This window comes from Lissotriton helveticus, chromosome 1_1, assembly GCF_964261635.1.
Source record: "Lissotriton helveticus chromosome 1_1, aLisHel1.1, whole genome shotgun sequence".
Taxonomy (NCBI): Eukaryota; Metazoa; Chordata; class Amphibia; order Caudata; family Salamandridae; genus Lissotriton; species Lissotriton helveticus.
In genome coordinates, this window is record NC_136057.1 from 29,849,681 (window position 1) to 29,875,795 (window position 26,115).

A 26,115-nucleotide genomic window follows, 5' to 3' on the forward strand; every position below is an offset into this window, starting at 1 on the left:
AATTCGAATTGCTAAAATATGTAAAGACAAGGGTGTGGACTGGCTAGTAGCTCTGCCAGTCGCTCTGTTTTACATGCGTATGGTCGCACATTCCAGATCAGGTCTGTCCCCGTATGAGGTCGTTTTCGGCCGCCCCCCTAACATGTGGGGTACTCCTAGACCCCGAAGTATTACCGATGTTTCATGTAATATGCTGACAGATTACCTAGCTTCCTTGATGTCTGCCCTCAACTCATGTCGTTCACAGGTTGCCGCCGCATTTCCAGACAATACCGAGGTGGCACCGCACGAGATCGTTCCAGGCTCCCTTGTGATGATCAGAAATTTTGACAGATCAAGTCCGCTGGAACCACGTTGGAAGGAGCCACGTCAGGTCCTCTTGACCACCCGAACTGCCGTCAAGTTGGAAGGCAGGAAGGGGTGGGTCCACCTTTCTCATGTAAAACTTTTCAAAGGACCGAAACCAGTCTTCAAAAACATTTCCAAGAACATTTCCCAGGATTCGAAGGATTGCCAGAACATTGTTTTAAAGGACTGTCCCGCACAAGACTTTATTACAACCCCTCCCATGTTAGAGAAAACTCCGCAACAGGAGTATAAGTTAAAGCTCAGGTCTAATAAGTCAGCCAGTTTGATTGTATAAGTCCTCCCCTAGGTGAAACGGTTAGACTGTTTCTGACATGTATAAAATAGACCCCCATAGTGAGAGAGTCAGTCAAAGCTCAATCAAATGTATCGTTTTTCTGAGTTTCATATTATTCATCAGCATAATGATTTCCTGCACCAGCTATGCTTTCTATCTGTGTTTTTCAGTTCCTCATGTAAATATGTCTGCTCATGCTACAGTAGAGCACACGTTTAGTGATCTGCCTCCTCACGAATATTCATACCGCCTAGCAATGCGTAATAACACATTTATCCGTATGTTACATTATTCACACCAGACCAGCAATGCCACTAATTGTTGGGTGTGTGGTCGACTCCCCCCTTTCCAGACACCGAAGGGAGTTCTGCCACTCTTTCCTTATCCATTCTCACACAATGGTTCGTGTGGAGCATGGTCCACGTTAACGTCATCCTCAACAGATATGTCTTTTCTTAACAGTACATGTTTCCCAGACAAGCAAGGTCTCCCCCACAGAACAGGTTTAGATTTAGAAAATGAAGTATATAATTTAGGAAATTATTCGTCGAATTTCATGGTTCTGAATGTTCAGTCTGATACTACTCCAGACTCACCCGCTATTTCAGTACTACCAGTCAAAGGCGAATTATGTGTCCGTAGTTATGGTTCTGTACATATAGGTCATAGTGAATGTACTACTGTTATCCAGTATAGTGACAGTGGGAAATCAGTTTTCAAAGCTTCACGTCATTCTTATTTTATTTGTGGTCAAACTGCATATGTCCGTCTGCCCCTCGATTGGGAGGGAACCTGTTACATTGCTTTCCTACTGCCACCTGTTTTTCTAGCCCCACCTGACTATCATAGGAATTCCTACCTAGTACACACTAGACACAAGAGAAACCTCCCGATTGTCGATTATACTGAAACCGCCGCAGAGCAATTCATTGATATAGATAAAGGTGTTTTCCCTTATTTAGGTACAGTTGTAAATAGTAAGCTAATCCGTAGGTTAACAAGAACCCTTGAAGCAGTAGTAGATGAGACTGCCTCTGCTCTAGGTAACTTAACTGAAGAGCAATCCTTTATGAGAATTGTCGTTTTACAGAATCGTCTCGTCCTTGACGTCATACTGGCCGATAGGGGCGGGGCCTGTAGAATTCTCGGATCCAGTTGTTGTATTTTCATTCCAAATAACGCGCCGTCTGTTTATTCAGCTATAACCAGACTCCATAAAATTGCCCATCTGTTACACCAAGATCCAGGCACCTGGACATGGTCCGGTTGGTTCTGGAATATAATTTCCGCGTGGGGTTGGAAAGTCCTGTCCTTTTTAGGTATTGCAGTAGCGATCATATTTAGCTGCTGCCTCTGTATACAATGTGGCCCTGCGATTTGCAGCATGTGTGCTACCTCTTGTATTCCCAGTCCCAAGCCCCGTTCTAAATCTCGTTCCAAGGCAATTCGAGACGAGCAAATGGTACTGTATGAAATGATAGATGGTATCATGAATATTGATGTTTCCTGATGGAAACGTAGTGACAAGGAGGGAATGTGGAAAAGTAAATTTTGCCATGTTCTGTGTCCCTACGCCTCATCCATCATATGTTATGTGTGCATGACCAATATGCATATGTTATTCCCCATTTCTGATTAAAGACGCAATTACAGTTGTGTCCACCTCTAGTATGTTAGTTTCCAGTCCTCGTGAATACTACGAATATCAGGCCTATGTAAGTAATGTTGCCACGTTTCTCAGTGTGCACGTTATTCAATTATAAAGTCCCTGTTTCCAGGCCTCAAAAGGGCCCGGATCACAGATTCAGCTCCTGTCTCCTGAAAGCCTCGCTGAGGAGCGATACAGCCCCCACCTGTATCCTCGACCTTTCACTTACTTCCTGCCTTGCAGTGCCCGGTGCACCCCGGCTCTGCCTCTGAGTCTGCCAAAAGTATGTTATAGTTCCTGCTATCAGTTCAGTCCTCCTCCTCTGCATTCCTAAGCTACTGAACTGCATCAATAGTTTCCGTCATTGTCTAGCCTTCTCGTCTCCACATTAGAGAAATACTGTATTTAATGGTCATTTAATATTCTTCACGCACTACATGTAGAATAATGCATGGTCCAGTCTTAGAATCAAGTTAGCTTTTCCCCTCATGACTTCTAGTTTATATCAACATGTTCCCTAAACAGTAGATACCAGATAGGGTTTAGGTACATGTCGCTCCGACCCTCCAGACTCTAGTCTCTGCTCCTAGCACAGAGTTCGTAGCCCCAGCTTCTCCTAGTAACACGTCATTGTCAGTTTTCGCGCACCATTAGGTTAGAGGTCCCGGCTCCTTAGGTAGCCCCCTCCAATGTTTCCGCCCATTCATGACATATTCTGTTACGTTTGCATCACATGTCTAAGTATACTCCCAGTTACACCTCTTATTACTGTTATCTCTCGCGACTGCTACGTGTCACGCCTTCTACTCCACCTACTGTTACGCCTACTGCAATGTAATGCTATGTGTTTGCGCTATGTATATAAGTCAATGTTTTGTTATTAAATGTTAGCGCGCTCATCCCAGACCTAGCCCCAGCAGCTGCTGGGCCTCTTTTCCCCTGCTGGGCCCCAGTTGTCCTGCTGGGCCCTGTCATCCTATTCCCATGCAGGTTGTCCTGATCCTGTCCTTATGCTGTAATAAACCTGCAGAAACTCCTACTACCTCGAATCTTGACTCTTATTTATTGAGCTATCTGTTATGCTATAAGTCTAGTCAAAAATAGGGTATTATTTATTTATTTACCACATGTTTATGAAGAAATTATTTTATTTGATCATTCCTTTCCTAATGGCATAATTTATTTCCACAGTGAAGAATTCAATCAATATTCATTCTTCCATGACAAATTTAAACAACCCAATGCATTTCGGGTGTAGAACACGACCCTTCATCAGGGGTCATCCTTCACAAGTCTACAAAACAAAAGGACAGGAGACTAAACTAAAGAGTCCATAGTCATATTTTACTAGGCATACCCAAATTGATATCAACAAGCACACCGTACTGTGCATGTGATCATGCATGACAGTAATGAGACTTTCATCAGTGTGAATTCAAAGTGTATTTAGTGCACGTTAAATAAATGTGTCCGACTTGTGCCAGCGATTAATGCCGAATGGCAGCGGTTTCTGTGAAACGCAGTCAAACCGTGTATGATTATGGACTTGTAAGAAATGTAATCTGACCTGAAGGAAAAAAAGAGAATTTTCACTTTTTGAAGCTGTTTGGAGATTTGAGAAAAACTCAGCTCTGCTAAGGAGGCTGCGGCCCAGTATGGTCAGTGTTAAAGTTAAATGTCCTTCATCTTTAAGTGCCAACCAGAGCATCGGGCTGCCACTGATAAGTTTGGATAATTTATTTATTTATTTAAGGGGTTTTACAAAGGACATACAAGTCACCAAATGGTATTTCAGAGCACTATGAAAAAAAAGTAAGGAATAAAAAGGCTGATCAAAGGGAAGGAAGTCAATCCGTAAATACGTAATAGCGGTATAGCAAATTAACTCTCAAGTAAGCATAAAGATTGCCCAGATACAAATGTGCACCATTATGAGACTATGGACGATAATATGATATTTCTCTGTAACTGACGTGATTTAATATTTCATGGGGTGAACTAAAAGCTTGTGGCAGTGTGGATGATATCTCTAACCCTAAATTTCTAACTTGTGAGTGGTGGCAGTTATTAACTTCATATTTGGGTTCTACATGTAGTTTGTTCTGAAAAGCAGCTTTAGAAATGGGTTTTCATTCTGAGCAGTGAATTAATAAAGATTTGTGACCAGTTTTATAATTGCTATATTTCACACTCAAAGAGCATTTAATAATTAGTAGCTGGCACTAGGAAAGAGGTCCAGGAGCTCCTGGTAACGTCCCTTGGAGAAGCCAGAAGCGGCGGAACAAGGCAACGGAGAGGCAAGAAAGCAGAGGGATCATGAAGGACATCCACATGGCAAATACTTGTAAACTATATTTACAGAGAATTCCTTTCAGTCAGGGAGAAGCAGGGACACATGCCGGCTCCAGCAACCACCTGTGGACTAGCCGGCTGGCTGAACGCACCAATGAGAACAGAATGCCTTTATTGGTTTGTATGGAGTTTTCTGGTATTTAGGGGGAGTTCAGCTTTGAGAATGAACTTTTTTAGTTTATGAGAGATCTCATCATTCCTATTTCATCCCTTTTATTTCTGAAACCTGTGAAAGAAGGAAAACTGACTTGACTCGTTCTGAAAAATATACCAGTTATACAGGGCGAAGGCGGTGCGGAGGATGGGGTGACCAGAGTAAAGGTGGGCAGAATGCCTAATTCCACCAACTGTTGCGTGGTGGTCGTTTTTTCCTGCAAGGCTCCAGAAATGCAAGCTTGCAAGCGAGTTTTTGGCATCCCCAACTGCGATCTTCTAATGTGGGCGGTCGCAGTCAGAGCGCTGCTTCACGAGTATATTTGCTGCAGCTCGAGTAGATTTTCTACTCGAGGGGCAGCAAAATCAACTGGAATGACCACGCTCTTGGGCAGCACGTAGTGCTGTTCGTGCGGATTTCTCAGCACTGCTCACGCTAATTGGCACTATATTGGAGTACGAGGAGCGCGACCTGCATATTTTCTGCCCATTGGCGGAACTCCATGGAATCTCACAGAGTTTTTATGTAACTCCGCGGAATTCTGCGGAGTAAAATTCCATGAGTTCCACCCACCCCTAGTCCAGTCACACCTGAAAATTCTACATGATGTAGACTTGCTTGGGTGGTTTTACAGTGAGGTCTTGGAAGGAGAATTGTTGGCTATTTGACATGAAGTTAGAACCGTTAAAGCGGTTTGCTATTTTTTGCTTATTTTTCTGTTACATTTCTGTTGTAAAAATGGTTTGTTTTGAAGACTACCTGAATTATTTCTCTGAGGTTTGTTTTGCTGTTTAGGTGGAGCTTCCAAAGGTGATTTTAGGGTTATCCCCCTGAAACCCACATGTCTGTAGCCTGAACTGTTATTCACTGCTCGGCAGCGCTCTTTCTCACAGGTATGATCCTACAATGTACATTAACCTGAGGATGGATGTTTGATGGCGGATGTATGGAGTGATGTGTCTCCTCATCGTTGAAGCGTGGTGTGTGGGTCTGCGTTTGAAGGTTTCTTAATGGGACCCTCACATACTGTTTAGTACCAAGATTACGGTGACTTCCTTCTTCCATGTTGTTCTCCATGGGGGCGGCAGTGCCCTGTTGTTCTTAGCGACTGGTACATTAATGGCTGACATGGGTACAGAAGCACACGTGTGGGCATGGGGATGCCAAGTGCTGTGTGTAAAATGAGGAAACTGACACATGGGACAGTGGCCATCACATTGAGATTATATTACCCTGAAAACTGCCCAAGAAGTCTCTTAAATGTAACACGTGTTATAATGTATATGCAACAGACCTTTGAAAATCAGATAAAGCATGTGTTAAAAAATATGTTACACATATTATGACAAAATACTTTCTTTTTATTGAAAATGATGTTGCTTTTTGCAAATAATTCCTTGAAAATCAGCCAGTTTCATCTGAACATACAGACATTTCACTAAAAGTTGAATTCCAACACAGCCCCCATCCCAGCAGACATACCTATTTACAGTACAGTCATATGTCTAAAAAAATATACATTCCTTGTCACTTAAAAGGATAAAACATTAGCTCATTTCTGCTTTTCAGCCCAGAAGCAGGTTTGCTTGGTAAACTGATTTGTTTTTATGTACAGGTATGATAAAGTACTTAAACATGTGTTGTGTGTGTGTATGTGTGCACACGCATGTGCATACATGTGCATGTGTGGGTGTCAGGGAATGGATGACTTCCTGGAAATCTCCATTCCTCCTAGTTCTTGCAGTCCTCTTTCTACTTCCTACCAGATCTTGCATCATGAGGTGTCTGCACACCCTAGAGGCAACCCGGTGCTCATAGCTGAATATCGAGGCAACGGATATCGAGATACACGGATATCGTGGACAAAATATCAAATGCTAAGGGCCCGATTCACAGAATGAACTTAAGACTCAATCCTAAACTAACTACTATTTTGGTATTCACAGAATGCACTTACTACTTTTGGCATTCACAGAATGCACTTACTTCTTTTGGTATTCACAGAAGTTAGGATTTTGTCTTAAGTTTATCTTAAGACAAACTTAAGACAGACTTAAGACAGGCTTAAGACAGACTTAAGACAGACTTAAGACAAAATCCTAACTTCTGGGAATACCAAAAGTAGTAAGTTCATTCTGTGAATGCCAAAAGTAGTAAGTGCATTCTGTGAATACAAAAATAGTAGTAAGTTTAGGATTGAGTCTTAAGTTCATTCTGTGAATCGGGCCCTAAGTGCATGCAGAGAAAGTATACATTTATTATTTAGAACTCCACATCTAGGTACTTTGAGCATATATCATCAAGGTACATGTATATGGAGTTAGATATAGAAAATCTATGCTTACCTTACAATATTTTGGATTCCATATTTTATTCGTGACATTGTATACCTCCTGGGTGTTTAGTGATGATTTCCAAATCCTGCAAGCTGAATGGAAAATACTGAATAGGGAATAAGATGTCTAGGCCCTGTGCAAGTCTGGCATGCAATGTAGGGCTGATGGGGCCTGCCTGACTCCAAGATGGCAGCCTGAATAGACATGATCCTGGAATGGCTTCACATTTCCCTCAGCGTTCCTGATCGCAGAACGAGTGTTGGGTGCTGTAGGTCAGCTGGCCAAACCATAGCTACTGGGGGTCCACAGGAGATCTACACCTCCTAGCCACTCATAGAAGAAGGCATAGATGGCAGGGCTGGCTTTAGGGCAGTGCGACTGGTGCAGCCGCACTGGGCGCTGACCTGTGGGGGGTGCCAAACCCAGGGGGGGCTCTGTGTTTAGCAATAACCTAGGATAGGAGAGATGAGGGGAACTTATGCCCGGTGGTAGTGAGAGAATCCAAGGAGGTAGTCATCGGATTTGGGGGCATCAAAAAATGATTCTTGCACCGGGCACCACCAGCGCTAAAGCCGGCACTGATAGATGGTATGCCAAAGCACTGTATTAGCCCCTCAGGTGAACTACCTGCACACAGCCATCTGTATGCTCCACAGTGCAGTACACTCTGCACAAGGCCCCTGGTCCCACCAGGACTGGGTAAGAGCTGATCCACAGAGATGCAGAACTTTAGTATCCAACCCTGACACCTATGCATCCCTCTGGCAAGAAAAAACAAGTTTTTATCATCTGTATGTGTTAGTATGTGTATCACTATGTACATGTGTGCTAAACTATGTAAAGCATGTTTACATTAGTATCAACCTGTCTATGTGTCTTGAGTAAGTACCCTCCCTCCCTTCATCCTACTTCTAGCTTCTTGTTCTCTCTCCCACCTCCTCTTGTTGTCTAGCCCCTCCCTAGCACCCTCAGCTATCCATAGGTCCCTTCCACCCTCCCCTCTAGTGAACGTTAAAGCTTGTCCGAGACGATGTCATCGTAGTCGTTGCATGAAGGACCTGTCCGGAGGTCTGCTAAACCCTGGGTTCCTGAAAAATACAAAAAAATTGTAAGGATTTGGTAGACCAGTGAATGAATGTTTAACTTTTACAGCACTTCATTTCTGACATCCAATAAGGATGGGGCACATATATCCGTCCCACCTTCGCACCATTTCTGAGGGTAGTGACTAATGAAACATGCTGTCCTGTACATTAACAGTTTTTTCAGTAGCCAATTAAAACAAGAAATGCACAAACTACTTGTCCCATAATCCTACTAACCAATCAGGCCACACGGAATGACTCCTCCTCTTTCTTTGCTGCTGCAGCCAAAGCTAAGTACCATCTTTCTTGCCTCCTGTCTTTGGCTATAATGAATGCAAGTTTATTCCTTCTAAATGTATTTGTACAGTTGGAAATTGTATTCAGTTTGTTTTTCTTTTATTTCAGGCTTATCCAGCTTGCCTTCACCATCAGTATCCTCTGAGCCTTTTACATCAAAGTGCCTTCCTTTGCTGATAGGCACAGCTTATTTACAAAATAATCACTTTATATATTTTTATTACAGAGGAATTCATTTGTTATAGGTCCTACATTCCCATGGACTGCCTTTCTGACGCTGATGGGCACAGCTTTCAGAAACATTATAATACTTGCAGTGTAATCACTTCTGCATATTAGTACTTTTCACAGTCAACTTATGTATATGCCTGGTATATTCTGTATTGATAACACATTAATTACATTTCAGGAATTCTGACCGTGGGTTTTTAATATTATTGTTCCTACCAGTCTTCCCACAGTTTCATCTCTTGTACTTTGTCTCTCAATTTTCCATGTCCTCATTTTCCTCTGAATTCTTCCTATTTTCAGAAATTCTTCGCACTGAATGAATGAATGAATGAATGTGGGTTTTGTGGAGCGCGTAGTAACCCGGGAGCATCCCAGCGCTAAAAAACCAGGACAGCAGATAAGGTGGGGTGACCAAGGAGGGATGAGAAAAAGTGAATCGGGGGAAGAGGTGCGTTTTCAATAGTTTTCTGAAGCGGAGATGACTGGGTTCACTCCTGAGTTTGAGAGGTAGGGCGTTCCAAAGTTTAGCCGTGTTCACCGAGAATCGCCGGCCTCCTGTGCGTGTCTTTTTTACTCTGTGGACTGTGATGAGGTGTTCGTGATCTGAGCGGAGGGGTCTTATGGCTTTATAGGGCGTGATAAGGTTTTTGAGGATGGGGGGCCATTGTCCTGTAGAAGTTTATGCGCCAGACAGAGGGCTTGAATTTTACTCTTTCTCTTATGGGGAGCCAGTGCAGGAGTTTCAGAGCTCTGGCCGGGGTGTTCGTCAGAAGCCGGGCCGCGGCATTCTGAATTCGTTGTAGTTTGTTGAGGGAGGCTTCGGGTGCTCCCAGGTAGATGGCGTTGCTATAATCCAACCTGGAAAGAATCAGACCTTGGATGAGCAGTTTTCAGGAGGTTTGTGGGAGCAGGGGCAGAATTTGTCTGACTGATCTTAGGAGACCGAAGCAGATCCCAGCAGTTTTTTTTGCTTGGGTTTTGAAGGACAAGTCCTTCTCTATCCAGATCCCTAGGCTGTTCATCTCCTCTTTGGGAGCAGGGGGCTCTCCCAGGCAGGTGGGCCAGAGGTTAGGGGGAAGGGTGGGCCCTTTTTGTCCGAGAATCATGATTTCAGTTTTGGATCCGTTAAGTTTAAGGGCTGATTCGTTCATCCACATGAAGATTTCAGAGAGGCAAGTGTGAAGGTTGGACGGTTTTTGGTTGGGATGGGATAGTGATACCACCAGTTGGGTATCATCGGCGTAGCTAATGATTTTTACTCCAAACGGGGTAACCACTTCCTCCAGTGGGGACTTATAAACATTAAATAATGTAGGGCTAAGAGAGGAGCCTTGCGGTACTCCGCACTGGAGGGGGATTGCTGCGGAGCGGGTGTTATTCTCCCAGATCTGGAAGGAGCGGTTGTTTAGGAATGACGTGAGCCATGCTAGAGCGGTTCCTTCCACCCTGATGTCTTTGTGTCGTTGGATGAGGACCTGGTGGTTGACAGTGTCGAATGCCGCACTGAGGTCCAGGAGGATCACTGCCACTGATCCCCCAGCATCCAAAATACATCTGGTCTCCTCCACCACAGCCAGGAGGGCGGTGTCCGTGCCCTGACCAGGGCGGAAACCAGTCTGAGAGTTCCTGAGGAGTTTGTTAGATTCCAGGAAATGAGAGAGTTTTTTGTTCACTATTTTTTCCGTAATCTTGCTGATTCCGGGGAGGAGGGAAATAGGCCTGTAGTTGGCTAGGTCCGACAGGTCCAGAAGTGTTTTTTTAAGAAGGGCTTTGACGACGGCGGTCTTCCAGCTGGGAGGGACTGTTCTCTGACATAGCGAAGAGTTGATGAGGTTCGCTAGAGGGAGGGCAATTGAGGATGTCACTTTTTTAAGGATGCGAATGGGCACCGGGTCGCTGGGAGATCCACTTTTAATGGTGGCAAGCGTTGTAAGGACCTCTTCTTCTGATACCGGGCCGAGTGTGTCTAGGTTTCTCGGCTGTGGGTTGGGGTCAGGAGCGGATTTAGGGAGGCCGTTTTCGTCAACTCTGGGGTTGACGTGGGGCAGCGAGGCGAGGATCTTGTGGATTTTTTCGTCTAAATATTTTGCCAGCTTGTGGCATTTGTCCTCGGAGGTGTTAGGCACAGGGGGAGGGTCAGGGACTTTGAGCAGTTCTTTCATGATGATAAAAGTTTCTCTAGCGGAGCTGGAGGACTTTTTTATTCTTTCATCAAAGAATTGGCTTTTGGTAATGCGTATGGCGGTTTTATAAGTTCTCATAGAGGAGCGGTAAGCGTCTTTTCCGGATATGGATCCGTCTTTCCTCCAGGCACGCTCTGTCTTTTTACATTCTTTTCGTAGCAGTTTAAGCTCAGGGGTGTACCATGGGGCGGGGTTGACTCTTTTGGTTCGTTTCAGGGTGCTTATTTTGGGGAGAAAAGAGTCGAGTGAGTGGGTGAGCCAGGAGTTGAATTGCGCATCAGCGGTAACTGGGTCTGGAGCTGGGGGGGTAAGAGACTCCGTGAGTCTGATGGCCCATTCTTCAGACGAGAGTTTGGACCAGCGTCTATCAGTGACCAGGATTTTGGGGGGTTGAGGTGGCGGGACGTAAGGTGCCAGTCGATGGGGACCAAGAAGTGGTCTGTCCACGGCAGTGGGAGGGGGAGAGCGGTTTTGAGGTCGTTGATATTGGTAAAAATGGGGTCGAGGAGGTGGCCTTTGTCATGAGTAGCCTCCGAGTTCGCTAGTCTTAGGTCGTAAGAGGCGAGGTCGAGAAGGAGGTCGGATGCTGTCAGGTCCTAGGGGTCTAGGAAGTGGAGATTGAGGTCTCCCAGGATTATGAAGTTGGGGTATGACATAGCCATTGAGGTAACAGTTTCAACAAGGGCACCAGAGAACTTGGTAGGGGCTCCCGGTGGGCGATAAATGAGTAGTCCGGAGAGGGAGGCTGTGGGTGAGATTTGTAAGGCGAAATGGCAAATTTCACAGTCTTCGATAGTGCTGTTGTTTGCTCTGCAAGCAAAATGCTCCCTAAATATTATTGCCAGGCCACCTCCTCTGCCGAGGGGTCTGTTCTGAGAGTGGATTTGATAGCCTTGAGGAAGGGCATTAACGATGTTGGATTCTGCGTTGGCGGTGAGCCAAGTTTCCGTGAGGAACAGAATGTCGATTGTGAGCTCCTGTATGAGGAGGTTTATCTCTAGGGAGTGTTTAGGAAGGGACCTGCAGTTGAGGAGGCCGAGCTGCAGGCCGTGGCGCCCTTCCGTGGTGTGGGCTGGATTGCAGAGATCGCAATTGGTAAAGGGTTTTTCTCCTTTATAGGTATAGTTGCAGTTTTCGTTTTTCATGGGGTTGAGTGAGAGGAGGTTACCTTGGGTGTAGGTGAGATGAGTCTTGATGGATTTGGGCATAGAGACTGGGCCTAGGACGGGCACAGACGGGCTTACCTTTGGCGTGCCTTTGGCGCGCTGACGGCGCGCCCGCTGAGCGCGTCCGCTGCGCGTCCGGTTGAGACACATTATGAAGGGAAGTGGGCGTGGCCTCTGTAGGTGGGCGTGGCCTCGCTACCCTGTGATGGCGGCAAAGTGATTCCCCAAAGCGCCGTGGCAGCGTTAAGATCGGCTGCGCGGGGAGGCGTTTTGGTGCTGAAGGAAGGGGGACAAGTGCTCAGAAGGTGAGAGTAACACAAGTTTAAAAGCAGTTTTTTAAAATATTCAGTGCTCAATTACGGCGAAGTGTCTCCGGGCTTTCCGCCTCAGGAGCTGTCAGGCTAATGCGTGCAGAGGAGCGGCTTGGCTTATATAGCGAAGAAGGGAAGTGGGCGTGGCCTCGCTACCCTGTGATGGCCTCAAAGTGATTCCCCAAAGCGCCGCGGCAGCGTTAAGATCGGCTGCGCGGGGAGGCGTTTTGGTGCTGAAGGAAGGGGGACAAGTGCTCAGAAGGTGAGAGTAACACAAGTTTAAAAGCAGTTTTTTAAAAATATTCAGTGCTCAATTACGGCGAAGTGTCTCCCGGCTTTCCGCCTCAGGAGCTGTCAGGCTAATGCGTGCAGAGAAGCGGCGCGGCTTATATAGCGAAGAAGGGAAGTGGGCGTGGCCTCTGTAGGTGGGCGTGGCCTCGCTACCCTGTGATGGCGGCAAAGTGATTCCCCAAAGCGCCGCGGCAGCGTTAAGATCGGCTGCGCGGGGAGGCGTTTTGGTGCTGAAGGAAGGGGGACAAGTGCTCAGAAGGTGAGAGTAACACAAGTTTAAAAGCAGTTTTTTAAAATATTCAGTGCTCAATTACGGCGAAGTGTCTCCGGGCTTTCCGCCTCAGGAGCTGTCAGGCTAATGCGTGCAGAGGAGCGGCGCGGTTTATATAGCGAAGAAGGGAAGTGGGCGTGGCCTCGCTACCCTGTGATGGCCTCAAAGTGATTCCCCAAAGCGCCGCGGCAGCGTTAAGATCGGCTGCGCGGGGAGGCGTTTTGGTGCTGAAGGAAGGGGGACAAGTGCTCAGAAGGTGAGAGTAACACAAGTTTAAAAGCAGTTTTTTAAAAATATTCAGTGCTCAATTACGGCGAAGTGTCTCCCGGCTTTCCGCCTCAGGAGCTGTCAGGCTAATGCGTGCAGAGAAGCGGCGCGGCTTATATAGCGAAGAAGGGACGTGGGCGTGGCCTCTGTAGGTGGGCGTGGCCTCGCTACCCTGTGATGGCGGCAAAGTGATTCCCCAAAGCGCCGCGGCAGCGTTAAGATCGGCTGCGCGGGGAGGCGCTTTGGTGCTGAAGGAAGGGGGACAAGTGCTCAGAAGGTGAGAGTAACACAAGTTTAAAAGCAGTTTTTTAAAATATTCAGTGCTCAATTACGGCGAAGTGTCTCCGGGCTTTCCGCCTCAGGAGCTGTCAGGCTAATGCGTGCAGAGGAGCGGCGCGGTTTATATAGCGAAGAAGGGAAGTGGGCGTGGCCTCGCTACCCTGTGATGGCCTCAAAGTGATTCCCCAAAGCGCCGCGGCAGCGTTAAGATCGGCTGCGCGGGGAGGCGTTTTGGTGCTGAAGGAAGGGGGACAAGTGCTCAGAAGGTGAGAGTAACACAAGTTTAAAAGCAGTTTTTTAAAAATATTCAGTGCTCAATTACGGCGAAGTGTCTCCCGGCTTTCCGCCTCAGGAGCTGTCAGGCTAATGCGTGCAGAGAAGCGGTGCGGCTTATATAGCGAAGAAGGGAAGTGGGCGTGGCCTCTGTAGGTGGGCGTGGCCTCGCTACCCTCGCGAGCAGCCCGGTGGCAGAGGGCTTGCGCGCGTCTGTCACTGTCATTATCTTTTTAAATACCTTTGTCTCTTCCTGCTGACTACGAGCAGTGCAATCCAGCCTCCCTGTCCCGCTGACCACGAGCGGTCGACTTGATTTTTTAAAACTACTTCCTAACCCGCCCTGCTGACTCCGCCCACCCCCCTCGTCATCAGCCTACTTAGGCTCCACTCCTTTTCCCTTCAGTGATCGCGAGCAGCCCGGTGGCAGAGGGCTTGCGCGCATCTGTCACTGTCATTATCTTTTTAAATACCTTTGTCTCTTCCTGCTGACTACGAGCAGTGCAATCCAGTCTCCCTGTCCCGCTGACCACGAGCGGTCGACTTGATTTTTTAAAACTACTTCCTAACCCGCCCTGCTGACTCCGCCCACCCCCCTCGTCATCAGCCTACTTAAACGTCCCTCATGCGTCAGCGCAGCGGACGAGCGCAGCGGGCGCGCCATAGGCGTGCCGGAGTTGCGCCTGAGTTAAGCCCGTCTGCGCCCGTCCGCGGCCGGACGGGCCCAGGGGCCAGGGACGCTGCAGCCGTGATATCTCACACTTCTTCTGCTTTAAAGAGCCTACAATTTCATCCATACTCCCTCTCGCGTATTTCCTCACTGGGAATCACAGGGAATACCTTATCCCATTTGGGATCGGATGTGCCTCATATCCCACTTACCCCTCGTGAACCTCACATCCGACTATTATATCTCAACACTCGTTCCCTCGTAAAACACCAAACTGACATCTTCCTCTTACTTTCGGCTGAGAACCCTGATGTCCTTCTACTATCTGAAACCTGGCTCACCGAGGACTCTCTTCCGGATATTCTGGCGGCATTACCCCCTGACTATTATCTATTGAATGCCAATCGCCCTGGGGGCCGATCCGGTGGTGGGGTGGCAGCAGTTATACGTAAGAACCTAAAAATTATTGCCACCGCCTCCTTGATCCTCCCCGAAGTGGATAACCTGGTCCTTAGCCTAGGAACTGAGGTGGGTGCATTCACTGTTATAATTCTTTACCGTCCCCCTTCCCCATGCCCTCCTTTCCCTCCTCCTTCACTGAGCAGCTCGCTAATCTCATCATGTCCACCCCTCGTGTCGCCATCTTTGGCGATTTTAACTATTGGTTCCAACACAAAGATGCAGGGCCGCACGCCACTGAGCTTTTTGAGACTCTCTTGAGCCTTAACTTTACTCAACTTATTAAACTTCCCACACATATTCTTGACCACATTTGGACTCTTGGGGTGAGGTCCTCTTGTCCGCAGATCACTCCCTGTGTGTGGTCTGACCACTTTCTGATCGATACCACAATCTTAGTCAGCGATAACATCAGAGCCCCCCCTTTAGAGGGTGGTGTGGCCCGCAAGTGGAGGGCTGTTGACCCCTCTGAATTCATCTCTCATCTGTCCCACTCCTGCCCCTCCCTTCCTAGCGATATCTGTATCGACGAGCTAGATGGTAATATCTCTGACTGGCTTACGTCTGCCAGTGACATCTTTGCTCCGCTCACCAAGTTCCCCCGCTCACGGCATAGCAACTCCCACAAATGGTTTGACCTCCAACTAAAAACCCAACACCTGCAGCTACGCCAGCTGAAGCGCAAGTGGAGAAGAACCTACTGCTCCACGAGCAGAGACATCTACGTGACTGCTCGTAACAAATACAAAAAAGCCATCGCTATGGCCAAAACAGCTTATGTCTCTAACAAGATTCTATCTGCCCCCTGCAAATCTAAGGAGATTTTCAGAGTGCTTGAAGAATTTTCTTCCGATCCCAGGACGCTCCCCATCCAGGCCCCTACACAGGAGTCCAGAAATGCCCTTAGTACGTTTTTTATGGAGAAAATTGTTATGATCAAGGACACTATTCCGGCCACCTCTCCTGGCGCTGACTCTGCCTGCCCCTCTCCTAATGCCCTCTCCCTCACACATTTCCCCCCTCTAGACTCAAAATCTCTGGCCACATTGGCCGCCCGGGTTAAATCCGGCTCTCCGGACGACTGCTGTCCACCCTCCATATTACGAGACATCTGTCTACGTCTTCCTGACAATATTCTTCCTCTGCTGAACTCTTCTCTTTCTTCTGGCTCGGTACCCAACTCTTTCAAGGCAGCCGTCCTGGTGCCTTTACTGAAGAAACCTGGAGCGGACCCCGCGCTTTTGGCGAATTATCGGCCTATCTCCCTCCTGCCCTATTTCGCCAAAATTCTGGAAGCCCACGTCACCGCCTGTCTGGCTCAGTTCATCGAGAGCTCCAACTTTCTCGAAGCCAACCAGGCCGGCTTTAGACCCGGCCACTCCACGGAGGTAGTAATCTTGGCCGTACTGGATGCTCTTCGAGCCGGCGTCGACAGGGGCACCCCTCAGGCCCTGGTTCTTTTAGATCTGTCGGCCGCCTTCGACACGGTGGATCATAACATCCTTCTCCACCGTGTCGAGCAGGCCGGCATCCAGGGCCTGGCGCTGACCTGGGTCAAATCCTTCCTGATTGGGAGGTCTCAGACTCTCAGCCTGGGCACTTTCAGGGCACCTAGGGAGCGCTCACTCTGCGGGGTCCCTCAGGGCTCTTCCTTATCTCCTCTTCTTTTCAATCTGTACCTTCAACCTCTTCTCTTCTCTCTGAGGCAGTGGGACGTCACCGTATTTAACTACGCTGACGACCTGCAACTCATCTTTCCTCTTGACTCTTCCTCTGCTATTTCTAACTTCCAGGCGGTCATGACCCACATTCTTCAGTGGATGAGCCAGAACCAGCTTAAATTAAACCCCGGGAAGACGGAGCTCCTTCGCCCCGGTAAGAGCTCTACTCACTGGGGCCCGCACTTTTGGCCGGGAGACCTCGGCCCTTCTCCCACCCCAGTGGCCTCTGTAAAGAGTCTCGGGGTCATCATTGACTCCGAGCTATCTCTTAAACCCCAAATAGGGTCGGTGGTCTCTTCCTGCATGTACCAGCTGCGCAGGATTAGAAAGGTGTCTTACCTTCTGACGCCCGAAGCTCTGATTCTAGTTATCATGGCCCTTGTCCTCTCCCGCTTGGATTTCTCAAACTCACTCTACCATGGTCTGCCTAAGGCCCTTCTCTCTAGACTTCAGATCGTCCAGAACCAAGCGGCGAGACTGGCCTGCGGGATCCCGAAATGGCAATCCGCCAAACCTTTCCTTACCAAACTTCACTGGCTTCCTATCTCTTCGAGGGCAGCCTTCAAGATCGGCTGCCTCACCTTCAAATCTCTTACGGGCACTTGTCCTGCTTTCTTGAAATCCCTCATCAGTCCTTATTGCCCCTCACGTAATCTCAGATCCTCTACCCTTCGCCTTTTGGTCGTTCCTTCTTTTAAACTTTGAAGAATTGGCGGCCGGAGATTTGCTCTCCTTGCCCCCACATTCTGGAATTCTCTTCCTTCCTCACTCAAATTTTCGAACTCGCTCATCCAATTCCGTAAATCTTTAAAAACTTGGCTTTTCCCACAATCCGGTTAACTCTCTACCCCTTTCTCAGTGTCAGACCAGCGCCAGGAAACCCACGGTGACAGAGCGCTTTAAAAGCTTCCCTTAACATAACATAACATAACATAACATACCCTGTAATGGCGGCAAAGTGATTCCCCAAAGCGCGTGGCAGCGTTAAGATCGGCTGCGCGGGGAGGCGTTTTGGTGCTGAAGGAAGGGGGACAAGTGCTCAGAAGGTGAGAGTAACACAAGTTTAAAAGCAGTTTTTTAAAATATTCAGTGCTCAATTACGGCGAAGTGTCTCCCGGCTTTCCGCCTCAGGAGCTGTCAGGCTAATGCGTGCAGAGGAGCGGCGCGGCTTATATAGCGAAGAAGGGAAGTGGGCGTGGCCTCTGTAGGTGGGCGTGGCCTCACTACCCTGTGATGGCGGCAAAGTGATTCCGCAAAGCGCCGCGGCAGCGTTAAGATCAGCTGCGCGGGGAGGCGCTTTGGTGCTGAAGGAAGGGGGACAAGTGCTCAGGCGGTGAGAGTAACACAAGTTTAAAAGCAGTTTTTTTAAAAATATTCAGTGCTCAATTACGGCGAAGTGTCTCCCGGCTTTCCGCCTCACTTTACCTCTTTCTTTTCTTTTCTTACTTTCCTACTCATTCACTCCTCTCTTCCCTATAGCAGCATTTACAATGTCTCAACCTCCTTCATTTCTTAATGAAGCAGGGGAACCACTTATCCCATGGAAAAATGGGTGAAACTTTTCGAGTCTTACTTAATTGCTATAGGGGGTGATAGGTTTTCGTCTTTATGTAAACAACATATCCTTCTGCATAACTTAGGAAAAAATGCTAGAGAGATTTGATGATCTTCCAGATTCCATAATTGAAGGTGAAGATGTTAATGATGATGTACAACGCAGGATGTTTATCAAAACACTCTTAAGATATTAGAAGCGCAATTTGAGGAAAAGATTAATGTTGTTCTAAAATGGCACAAATTCTTTTCATGATCCCAAGGGACAAATTAAAAAGTGTGCAATTACATTGCTGTATTGAGGGAGTTAGGATCAACTTGTGATTTTGGTCCTTTGACTGAATCTCTTATCAGGGATCTACTAGTTAGATGTACAAGTGATAAGAAGATACAAGACAAACTATTAGCTGATGCCCCTGATTTAAAACATGCTATTGATATCGCAAAAAGTATAGAACATACTGATTTTTTGCATGAATGAGATGAGAGACGCAGTTAATGTCAAGCAAGTGATGGACAATGGAGTAAATAAAATATCCACAAAAGATGATAAGAACAGATCATTATCTACTGAGGTAGTGAAACAAAAAACAGAAGCAAACAAATGTAAGTGCTACAGGTGCGGTAACCCCAACCATTTGGCCATTAACGGTAAATGCCCTGCAGAAGTGTTACATAAAGAAAATGCAATAAAAGAGGACACTTTTCTAAAGTCTGCAAGGAAATTAGGAAAAAGGTTACTCATTTGGTCAGCAATTAACCTGTTCCAAATGAAGATATTGTTTTTCAAGTAGCTAACAATACGGAATCTTGTAGCAACAACTACCCCAAATGTGAGATCATGCTAGATGACGTCCCGTATGTACTGTTTGCTGACTCATGTTCCCCATATACCCTCATCGATGAATCCACGGATCACAAAAACTCAGGGAACAAAGACTATACACTATTACCTCCTGACATTAAACCGGGCGGATACAACCATGATCCTATACCTCTTGTGAGCATGCTTCTAATGCACATCGATTTCAAGGACAGATCTACTTTGGGAAAGGTTTATATCACAAAAATTGATCAAAGTTATTAGGGTGGAAACACCAAAAAGACTTGGGAATCAAGCTAGATCCAGATGCTCATGAACCGGTATATCTTGTGGAAAGGTCAAATATAGGAAAAGAAATATGCGAGCAATTTCCTGAAGTACTTTCTGATAAAATAGGACTGTTAAAAGGTTTCCTACACAAATTTAAACTAAAGGCACAGCACAAACCGGTTGTCCACAAGGTCAGATCAGTTCCTTTACTCATAAGCGACCCACTCAAGAAAGAACTTGACAGGTTGGAAGCCAGTAGTGTGATTGAGCATATTGAGATCTTTGAATGGTTGGCTCCCATAGTGGTGGCATCTAAGGAAGGAGGGAAGAGCATTTGTCTATGCGTTGACCTTAGAGACCTAAATTCAAATATTTGGTTGGATATACATCCCCTCCCAAATATCAACGAGATGCTCAGTGTCACCTCCTTCATAACTCCGTTTGGGGCATACCAGTTTTCTAGGATGCCGTTTGGCCTAGCAACTGCCACAGCAGTGTTTCAACGCATAATGCAACACATCCTACAAGGAACAGACAAAGTGTTGTGTTTACAGGACAACATCCTAATTTATGGAGAATCAGAGGTGCAACATAATAAGGTTCTAGCGGAAGTCCTAACGAAAATAAACAAAGCTGGGTTCACTACACAAAAGGACACATGTAAAATAGGTGTAAAATCTGTGGTTTATTTAGGTCACACCATATCAGGTGAAGGAATCAAACCTAAATCTAGCCTAGTGTATTCAGTCAAGGTAGCTCCTGCCCCGACAAATAAAGAGGAAGTAAAATCTTTTCTGGGCCTGTTTGAGTATATGTCCAAGTATATAAAAAACTTTGCAGAACAAGACAACTCTCTCAGAGAGTTACTCAAAAAAGGTACCCTGTTCGAATGGAACTCTCAGTGTCAAAATTATTTCATACAGATTAAGCAAGCAATAGTAGAGGCAGGTATCCTTTGAGCTTGTCGACGATTAAAACAGTTACGAAGGTCTCTGCTAAAACTGCTCTTTATTGCTTTAAACATCCGCACAAGCCGTTAGCTGTTAGGCACTGCCTTTATATGAGTATCTCCATTTGAAATGTGGGTTTGGTAAATTCATGACTGCAGCTGAGACACTTTTTAAATCTCCTCTCTGACTCCAGAGAACCTTGACGCATACGTTGAATGTAAGCGGCTATTTTATAACGTGGTTAGATTAGCACCGCGCACATGAAGTTTACACTGATTGTGCATGACACAATCTAGTTTCACAATCGCCCTGCATCACCCTGTGACCCACCCTGAAGACCACTCAGTGCCACACCTGTGCACCAATCACAATGTGTAGTGTAATCAAGTGATGTTACAGACCTGAACTTTCCAGGACCCAGTCTGCCTCGACCCCAGCTCCCGGCACCCATCAGTCCGCCCTCAACCGTAATGAACCAATAGGAGTGACATGCTCCTTAAAAGGCAGGCGTGCACTACTGAAATCACTAACGCAATGCAGTCATCATGCCTGGACCTGGGTGGACCATCTTCTGGACATACCAGGCAGACATGCATCCAAACCGAAGGAAGACAGGACAGGTAGGCACATTTCTTTTTAATAATTACTGCCTGCATTGCAAAGGGAAGAAAAATTCTTGTCACATTTGCTGCACCTCAAAGACAGAGGTCAAATGTCCAGCTATATCTTCAGGCTCATTTCTGCCTGTTTTTTAACACGGGGAATGGTGTTTACAAATTTCTCTCACTTTTCAGTCAGAGAAAGGAAAGGAAAGTAAAATATTTGGCAATCTTGCTGGGGTACACAGAATGTGGAAGAAAACCTGCAGGTTTACTTCTTGTAACACACATTAAAATTTAAATACCTGTAAATTTACTGCATATGTTTAGGATTTAGAAAAGCAAAAATAAAGCACTTTTTTGGTAATTCTGAAGTGTGATGGAAACAAAGATTTTAATAGGACCAAAACAAATCAAGACACTTTACCTGGTGATGCACAAATGATAAATATTCACTGAAACCCGATTTCCACACATTATCATTTGTGTTCAGTATCGTTTGATCAGTAATCTGTATGTCTAAGCAAATTTAGTGGTCATATTAATGGAAAATGTGCTTTCTGTAATTGACAGTGTTCTAGCACACCATGCTTTAGTTACGTAAAAAATACAATTGCCGCCTCCGTCTTTTCAAAGTTAGGTGGGTCGCGAACGTTTGTCATTCGAAAAAGTGGTTTGTGGTTCGAAAAAGATTGGAAAGCAACGAGACAGAGAGAATATTTATCTATGTATTTATGGATTTATTTGTTTATTATAGTTATTTACTCCCCAAAAAAAAATTGTAAAAAGAAAAAGCTGGTGAAAACTGCAGTAGCGCAGTTTTAATATTAATGAAAGGATGACAGGAGGTATCATTAAGATCTTCAGTAGAAAGGCATTTTGGAGCCCCAAACTCTGTGGGCCCGATTCACAGAACTAACTTAAGACAAAATCCTAAACTTACTACCATTTTGGTATTCACAGAAGGCACTGACTCATTTTGGTATTCACAGAAGGCACTTACTCATTTCGGTATTCACAGAAGGCACTTACTCATTTCGGTATTCACAGAAGTTAGGAGTCCTAACTTTAGGACTCCTAAATGCCTTCTGCGAATACGGAAAGTCTTAAAGTTAGGATTTTTCTCAGTTTAGGAGTAGTAAAGTTAGGACTCCTAACTTCTGTGAATTCCAAAATTAGTAAGTGCCTTCTGTGAATACCAAAATGGTAGTAAGTTTAGGATTTTGTCTTAAGTTAGTTCTGTGAATCGGGCCCTGTGACTTTAAGAATCGCAATCACTGAGATTGCAAATACCTTTGTACAGTAGGCCTCAATATCTCCTTGTATTGTTACTCCCTCACTGTTTCCTTTCTGTCCCCAGTTCTCCTGCCTCTTCATCTCCTCAGTAGATCATGCATTGACGCCTTACTTCTCTTCAGCTCTCACCTGCAGAGACCAGTTCTTTACCTGAGAACAGCGGTAGATCTTGGGGTGAAGGGAAGCATGAAGCATAGGGGGGCTCCCAGTTTTGGTGTCAGTTTTATTCTCGTGAGGAGTTGGCAGATATAATCCCTCTCCTGGTTTTTAATCCCCTCTCCTGCACTCTGAAGGTATCACATCCATTAAATCCTTCCCTCTGCCCTCATCCTCCCAGGACTGGGTATTTACCTGAGAATGGCTGCGGGTTCTGGGGCGGCGGCGAGTGGGGAGGGGGCTTCCAGTTCTGGTACCAGTCTTCTTCTCCCGAGGAGGTGCTGGACGAGTCCTCTGCCATCCTATTGTCTAAGTATAAAAATGCAGAGTTTTGCATAAATTTGAGGCATTGCCATATCATGCTCAAAACATAAAGAGCACTTAGGGCCCGATTCACAGAATGAACTTAAGACTCAATCCTAAACTTACTACTATTTTGGTATTCACAGAATGCACTTACTACTTTTGGTATTCACAGAATGAACTTACTACTTTTGGTATTCACAGAAGTTAGGATTTTGTCTTAAGTCTGTCTTAAGTCTGTCTTAAGTCTGTCTTAAGTCTGTCTTAAGACAAACTTAAGACAAAATCTTAACTTCTGTGAATACCAAAAGTAGTAAGTTCATTCTGTGAATGCCAAAATAGTAGTAAGTTTAGGATTGAGTCTTAAATTCATTCTGTGAATCGGGCCCTAAGTTCACAGGGTTCGACCTATAACGTGCGCTCGAGACAGATCTATCGAGTGGTTACATATCAGGGCTCTACAATATTTACAAATGGTAGTGGCGGTCTTACTGGTAGCACATCACTCTTTGTGTGCATTATACATTGACACTACAGTGTTGGCGCCCCTCAAGGTTAAAGATCCTACACCCCACTACCTAAGGTGTCAGTCCACTGTGGTTCAAAAGAACCCAGTGTAAGTGTCAAGACATATGAGTCAACCTCGGCACTCCAATCAGTTCAGTATTGATTCATCAATAGTTCTCTATGCAAATCAATTTAGACAAACCAGCAAACAATATTCGACTTGCTGTTCAATTTAATAAATATAGGGAACATGCAAATGTTTACCATGTATTTAAAAGCAGAACATTTAAATAACATTATATTTCACAAATGGAGGGCATAATATGGTAATCCTCCTGTAAGGTGTTGGACCGGCAGCCGACATGGGTTTCGTTACAGAGTAACTTTTTCAAGGCTTCGGTAAATATTGGATAAGTCCCACAAGTATTCCGTGGACATTAGAGGTCTTCCAGTATAAATGATCAATCCCTATTCAAATATTTCATATTTTATACCCGGAACGGAAATAGCGCCACACAATTTCAATGGATCCAATAAAAGTCATATATTGATCGACGAAAGTTTAGGGCTGTGATATGCCCCTGTCCGTAAGAGTTCCGCCGTATATCGAGGCCGTCCTGAGTAGGTCATCAACGTTACGGTCAAATTTGTATGTTCCATATATTTATTAAAGTGAACAGCAAGCCGAATATTGTTTGCTGGTTTGTCTAAATTGATTTGCATAGAGAACTATTGATGAATCAATACTGAACTGATTTGAGTGCCGAGGTTTACTGCTATGTTTTTACATCTCAGGGCTCGTCCGGTATTGAAGCTCTAAATTAACACAGGAAAAGTGCAGGCTCTTCTTTATTAGAGGGTTGTATCAATAATGGTCATACATTAAATTAAAGCAACTTCCAATTCATTTGTTTGTATAGTTTAAAACGGGAATGCAAATTAGGAATATTTTCAAGTCTCACCTACCAGACAGCGCAAGCTTACAGCCCACCCATTTATTACCATTGGTTGGCTTTACTGTCACCCTCCTTTGCTTGTATTATCAATGGGAACTAGCTTCAAAGTGCATAGGGATAGTGTGTTTGTACGGAAGAAAGAAATATTATTTCTTTTGAAAGCCCTCACCCACCAACCTACTTGGTGGCATGGTTCATCATCGGGCTCCACCCGGTGACACCGAATGTCTCCCGAGTGTGTTTCTAGGCCTGTTTACAGCAGAGCTGGTTTCGTGGTGAATGAGTGTGCAGTGATAGCGTGTGAGTGTGAATTAAAAACTGTCCTTGGGTCCCAATTCCTATACTAGATAATTTTATTAGCGGGCCCTTGGCAGTGTTAAAAACAAGGCAATGGATGTGTTGTGGAGTTATCTATGGTCTCCCACATCCTGTGTGGTCAACATGTTTCAGCCAGGCCTTCGTAATGAGCTGGCTTTCTTCAGGACATATGAGTGTGTGAAGTGCTCGTGAAGTGATTTAAAAAAAGGCAGGGTCAGGAATTGAGTGTAAGTGACCCGCTATGTGTTGCACTTGCTAAGGTGCAATATGCCTAAGAGGGTGCTTCACTCTGTGCTTTGTACTCTTGAGATTATCGGAGTAAAGCTTTATGAGTATCCGGCATTGGGGTCGGCTAAGAAACGCCTTTTGGGTGAAGCTCGGTCCCCGCGTCAGCACCTACTTGGTATACATTGAATCTCCGTGGATGCACCTTTGCTTACCTTTCATTTATTAGCTTGTTTGGGCTTTCTTTCCTCTTCTTGTTTTGGATATCCCATGGAGTATGGACACATTACATGTGCCCTTCCACAGCTTGCTTTCAAGCTCAACTTTTTTCTTTTTGGTTGAGCACTCCATGAGAGTGCATGTGTTTTCCAGCTGTCTCTCTCGTGAACCGATGTGCCCTAGGCACACTCTTTTGCCATGATGCACAGCCTCAGAATGCTGAACAGCATGGCAAAAAACATTGGCAAGAGGCTTCTTTTAGCATTGGGACTTGAATTAAGGTACTTCTAATCCCTATTTGCACCAAAAGAATTTAGTTCAAGAGCATGGTATGCCATCACAAAAGTGCTAATATTTAGGATAATAGAGTACTAATATGTGTTTTTATATTATTGATGGTATTATTCAATAGTTAATGCCATAATAAAAAAAGAATTACTAGTTTCAAACATTTATATATTTTTTGGTGAATATATAATGGAGCATGTAAGAAATTGGGCTATTGGTTGACGGGGGTTAAAACCCTTCTCAAGCAACAACCACAATTCTTGGCAAGGGTGAACCACACACATCACTACATTGACCTGTGCTTAACCTTCTGGTATCTTGGCACAAAAGTAGTGAGGCTTAACTTAGAGGCACTATTTTAGGTATTTGTGCAACACACAAACAGTAATAAAGTGAAAACAAAACAAAAGAAAAATTCCACACCAATATAGAAAATAGAATAGAATGTAACAAATAAAATGACATTGAAACAAATGGAATCCAATCAGTAGAATTGTGGTTACTCATTTTTGTGTGTAATCTAGCAAGTAAAAGATGAAAGTGCCAACTGCAGATATCTGGTTGCGCGATACTGGGGCAAAGTTCAAACTTATGGCCAACAGCGATAAATCGCTGGTCAGATAAACCAGGGGCCTAATTACAAGTCTGGCTGTCCCAGGACTGCAGCAATGAAGCTTTCAAGCAGTACGGTAGCACCTGTCGACGCTAAAAGCCTCAATCAATAGGACAGTCATCTGATAGCAACAGGGCAGCCCTCTGAGGTACAAGGACGACCTCAGGCATCCACCTCGGGTCCAAGGGCAGTCCTCTGGTTGAGAAAGGCAGTCCTTCTGAAGACCTCTGCTCACAGGAGTGAACAAAAAAGTTGCTCTGAGGGTCTAATATTTATACCTGTTGGGATCCTTTAACCCCTTGGCTGCGGCGGTAATTCCGCCGCGGTGCTGGGAGTAAGGGGGGCCGCGCGGCGCTGCCATGCTGGTGATGGAACCACTCCATCACCAGCTACGGGCGCGC

The 26,115-nt window shown here is 45.6% G+C and overlaps 1 long non-coding RNA gene across 1 annotated transcript in view; it reads right to left on the bottom strand.

Annotated features, from left to right (window-relative positions):
• Positions 1 to 7,720: 7,720 nt before the first annotated feature.
• The window catches only part of LOC144767033 (uncharacterized), a 54,506-nt gene continuing 36,111 nt past the window's right edge, over positions 7,721 to 26,115 (bottom strand). Inside the window, exons 2-3 of the long non-coding RNA XR_013598034.1 lie at positions 22,481 to 22,594; positions 7,721 to 8,221 (exon numbers count right to left, since the gene is read on the bottom strand). This is a non-coding gene — a long non-coding RNA (uncharacterized LOC144767033). The remainder of the gene's footprint in view (positions 8,222 to 22,480; positions 22,595 to 26,115) is intronic.